Source organism: Pristiophorus japonicus, chromosome 3 (genome assembly GCF_044704955.1).
Source record: "Pristiophorus japonicus isolate sPriJap1 chromosome 3, sPriJap1.hap1, whole genome shotgun sequence".
In the NCBI taxonomy this organism is placed as follows: Eukaryota; Metazoa; Chordata; class Chondrichthyes; family Pristiophoridae; genus Pristiophorus; species Pristiophorus japonicus.
This window is the reverse complement of record NC_091979.1, coordinates 49,668,706-49,674,075: the sequence shown is the minus strand read 5'-3', so window position 1 is coordinate 49,674,075 and position 5,370 is coordinate 49,668,706.

Below are 5,370 nucleotides of genomic sequence, written 5' to 3'. Positions count from 1 at the left end.
GAATTATGATATGGGAAAGTGTGAGGTCATGCACTTTGGCAGAAAAAAAATCAAAGACCAAGTTATTATTTAAATGGAGAAAGATTGCAAAGTGCTGCAGTACAGCGGGATCTGGGGGAACTTGTGCATCAAACACAAAAGGTTAGTATGCAAGTACAGCAAGTGATCAGGAAAGCCAATGGAATCTTGGCCTTTATTGCAAAGGGGATGGAGTATAAAAGCAGAGAAGTCTTGCTACAGTTATACAAGGTATTGGTGAGGCCACACCTGGAATACTGCGTGCAGTTTTGGTTTCCATATTTATGAAAGGATATACATGCTTTGGAGGCAGTTCAGAGAAGGCTCATTAGGTTGATTCCGGAGATGAGGGGGTTGACATGAGGAAAGGTTGAGTAAGTTGGGCCTCTAGAAACATAGAATCATAGAAAATAGGTGCAGGAATAGGCCATTCGGCCCTTCGAGCCTGCACCACCATTCAATAAGACCATGGCTGATCATTCCCTCAATACCCCTTTCCTGCTTTCTTTCCATATCCCTTGATCCCCTTAGCCATAAGGGCCATATCTAACTCCCTCTTGAATATATCCAATGAACTGGCATCAACAACTCTCTGGGGCAGGGAATTCCACAGGTTAACAACTCTCTGAGTGAAGAAGTTTCTCTGCATCTCAGTCCTAAAAGGCCTGCCCCTTATCCTAAGACTGTGTCCCCCGGTTCTGGACTTCCCCAACATTGGGAACATTCTATCTGCATCTAACCTGTCCCGTTCCGTCAGAATCTTATATGTTTCTATGCGATTCCCTCTCATCCTTCTGAACTCCAATGTATAAAGGCCCAGTTGATCCAGTCTCTCCTCATATGCCAGTCCAGCCATCCCGGGAATCAGTCTGATGAACCTTCGCTGCACTCCTTCAACAGCAAGAACGTCCTTCCTCAGATTAGGAGACCAAAACTGAACACAATATTCCAGGTGAGGCCTCACCAAGGCCCTGTACAACTGCAGTAAGACCTCCCTGCTCCAATACTCAAATCCCCTAGCTATGAAGGCCAACATACCATTTGCCTTTTCACCGCCTGCTGTACCTGTATGCCAACTTTCAATGACTGATGAACCATGACACCCAGGTCTCATTGCACCTCCCCTTTTCCTAATCTGCCGCCATTCAGATAATATTCTGTCTTCACGTTTTTGCCCCCAAAATGGATAACCTCACATTTATCCACATTATACTGCATCTGCCATGCATTTGCCCACTCACCTAACCTGTCCAAGTCACTCTGCAGCCTCTTAGCGTTCCCCTCACAGCTCACACCTCCACCCAGTTTAGTGTCATCTGCAAACTTGGAGATATTACACTCAATTCCTTCATCTAAATCAATGATGTATATTGTAATTGGAATTCAGAAGAATGAGAGGTGATCTTATCGAAACGTATAAGATTATGAGGGTGCTTGACAAGATGGATGCAGAGAGGATGTTTCCCCTGATAGGGGAGACTAGAACTAGAGGGCATAATCTTAGAATCAGGGGCCGCCCATTTAAAACTGAGATGAGGAGCAATTTCTTCTCTCAGAGGGTTGTAAATCTGTGGAATTCGCTGTCTCAGAGAGCTGTGGAAGCTGGGACATTGAATAAATTTAAGACAGAAATAGACAGTTTCTTAAATGATAAGGAAATAAGGGGTTATTGGAAGCAGGCAGGGAAGTGGACCTGAGTCCATGATCGGATCAGCCATGATCGTATTAAATGGCAGAGCAGGCTCGAGGGGCCATATGGCCTACTCCTGCTCCTATTTCTTATGTTCTTATGTTCTTATAATCTCAGAATAAGGGGCCGTCGATTTAAATCTGAGATGAGGAGAAATGTCTTCTCTCAGAGGATTGTAAATCTGTGGAATTCTCTGTTCCAGAGAGCTGTGGAGGCTGAGTCATTGAATATATTTAAGGCGGAGATAGACAGATTTTTGAGCGATAAGGGAGTAAAGGATTATGGGGAGAGGGCAAGGAAGTGGAGCTGAGCCCAAGATCAGATCAGCCATGTTCTTATTAAATGGCGGTGCAGGCTCGAGGGGCCAAATGGCCTACTCCTGCTCCTATTTCTTATGTTCTTATGTTCATCTGCCTTCTTCCAACCCAAAGTATTTATCATATTTGTCTGCAACTTTATCTCAAAAGGACAGACATCTCAAGATTTCAATTTGATTTACATTCAAGACTGTTTCCAAAAGATGAGATTTTTTTTCTCCTAACAAAGATTATTTTCATGGTTTGTTGGCATGTCAGCCGCTGAAATATTTCTTCCATCGCATCACTCACTCCCGCTTTCAGAAAATCTTGATTTTTCCATAGGATATCTTGCTTAAAAGAGTCCAGTTCTACCCATGAAGCTTAAAAGATGAAGCGCTGGTACTTATGAAATGTGGGTTAATTTTCAAAATGCACCGCAGTCCTTGACGCTTGGCAGTTCTAAGATTTCTAAGTATTAGGTGGGCAAGAAAATGTTACCCACTGTGGAAAATGGAACGCTTATGATGTTTTGGGTTAACATGTCCTACTTTAGCATTTGAAGGGATACTTGACTTTGTCTCCAGCAACATCATTTTTTTCTGATGCATAAGTGCTTGGCAATATGCTGCTACACAATGCAAAAAACATACATCAATTTATTTTGATTTTACTGCCAATTCGAAAGAGGCCTATTAGTCAAGAATTAATCTTGAATATGGATTTTAATATACATTTTCATATGAGGTATAGCATAATAAATTAGTTGGGTAGTCAACATTGATGAAAAAATAAATATCCTTGCTATCTTTTTCCTAAACCTCAAGGTTATTTTTAGCAAAGCCCTGTAGCATAGTTAATTGGTATATTGCCAATGAGTGGTTACAATTTTGGTTCGCCTCCATGATTGCTTTGTCTGCTGAGTTTATATGGGGAGGTGCCGAGCATAGAAAAGGTGCAAGGAGGTATGACAAAACCAGAATATTGTTACCGCATGTCACATTTTCACATCTTCTTGCGGTTTGTTGCAGAGCTACATAAACAGAAAACAGGAAGCAAAGCTGCCTGTTCCTCTTCGCCGGGAAGTGTGGCAGAGAAACAATGAAAGGTATAAATTACCTTTCATTATTTTCTAAAAAAAAAGCAATCTATACACTCAGTGATGCTCAAAATATAAGTTTTGTATTTTCCATCAGCTACTTTTCATGCGCATAATGTTGTTCTTAGACAATATTATTTTACTTGAGTAGACAATTATATTTAGCTTTAATTTTGTGGTGCAATGTGCACTATTGTAAATACAGAATACTTGACTTGGTATTTTTCTAGTTGTATTACTTTTAACAACACAATGGGCCTAAGATTGAACTGGTCATTAGAACGGTGCACCTCCGAGCCTTGCGCCTATTATTTAGAATTAAAAGTGCACCTAAAAAGTACTTCGCTATTCTGAAGTGTCTGCAGGCCTCCATTCCTGTCGGTGCAGCGCAGCTTGAGCTGCGGGGGGGGTGCAGCTATCGATGTGCTGTGTCTACACAGCCGGCTAGGGCCCAGCATGTCTGTGAGTGCCGGCAGCGTTGCGCATGCACGTTGGAGTGTTCAAGCATGCGCAATGGCACAGAAACATTGGCTGGGTGAGCGCTTTCCTGCCGCTAGCCCCTGGCCGAACGGCCGAAGATATGCTGCTGCGTGCTTTACTAAGCTGCTGGGTGAGTGCTTTCCTGCCCCTGGCCGAACAGATAGGTGTTGCGTGTTGCAGTAGGTGAGGTAGGGATTTTTATTTTTTTATTTATGATATATTGATTGATTTTTTTATTTTTTTTATTTTAAATTTTTTATTTTTTATTTTGCATTTTTTATTTATTAATTGATTGATTGATTTATCATTTATTATTGATGATGGTTCTTTATTTTTAAAAGTGAAGGTGTTTAGTGTTCTCTCTTCCCTTCCCCCCCTTTCCCATCTCTGGCTAGCTGCACTGATTTCTTAACTGTACAGAAACATTGGCTGGGTGAGCGCTTTCCCGCCCCTAGCCCCAGGCCGAACGGCCAAAGATATGCTGCTGCGTCCTTTAGTGAGCTGCTGGTTATCGAATTCCTGCCCCTAGCCCCTGGCCGAACAGCCAAACGTCGAGCAGCGGCGGGAGATCCGAGGAGGAGGTGCGGGAGTCCGGGGCAGGCCTATAAAAGGCCCAACGTCGAGGAGATTGGAAACATAGAAACATAGAAAATTGGTGCAGGAGTAGGCCATTCGGCCCTTCGAGCCTGCACCGCCATTCAATGAGTTCATGGCTGAACATGCAACTTCAGTACCCCCTTCCTGCTTTCTCACCATACCCCTTGATCGCCCTAGTAGTAAGGACGACATCTAACTCCTTTTTGAATATATTTAGTAAATTGGCCTCAACAACTTTCTGTGGTAGAGAATTCCACAGGTTCACCACTCTCTGGGTGAAGAAGTTTCTCCTCATCTCGGTCCTAAATGTCTTACCACTTATCCTTAGACTGTGACCCCTGGTTCTGGACTTCCCCAACATTGGGAACATTCTTCCTGCATCTAACCTGTCCAAACCCGTCAGAATTGTAAACGTTTCTATGAGATACCCTCTCATTCTTCTGAACTCCAATGAATACAAGCCCAGTTGATCCAGTCTTTCTTGATATGTCAGTCCCGCCATCCCGGGAATCAGCCTGGTGAACCTTCGGTGCACTCCCTCAAAAGCAACAATGTCCTTCCTCAAGTTAGGAGACCAAAACTGTACACAATACTCTCGGTGTGGCCTCACCAAGGCCCTGTACAACTGTAGCAATACCTCCCTGCCCCTATACTCAAATCCCCTCGCTATGAAGGCCAACATGCCATTTGCTTTCTTAACCGCCTGCTGTACCTTCATGCCAATCTTCAATGACTGATGTACCATGATACCCAGGTCTCGTTGCACCTCCCCTTTTCCTAATCTGTCACCATTCAGATAATAGTCTGTCTCTCTGTTTTTACCACCAAAGTAGATAACCTCACATTTATCCACATTATACTTCATTGCCATGCATTTGCCCACTCACCAAACCTATCCAAGTCACTCTGCAGCCTCATAGCATCCTCCTCGCAGCTCACACTGCCACCCAACTTAGTGTCATCCGCAAATTTGGAGATACTACATTTAATCCCCTCGTCTAAATCATTAATGTACAATGTAAACAGATGGGGCCCCAGCACAGAACCTTGCGGTACCCCACTAGTCACTGTCTGCCATTCTGAAAAGTACCCATTTACTCCTACTCTTTGCGTCCTGTCTGACAACCAGTTCTCAATCTATGTCAGCACACTACCCCCAATCCCATGTGCTTTAACTTCGCACATTAATC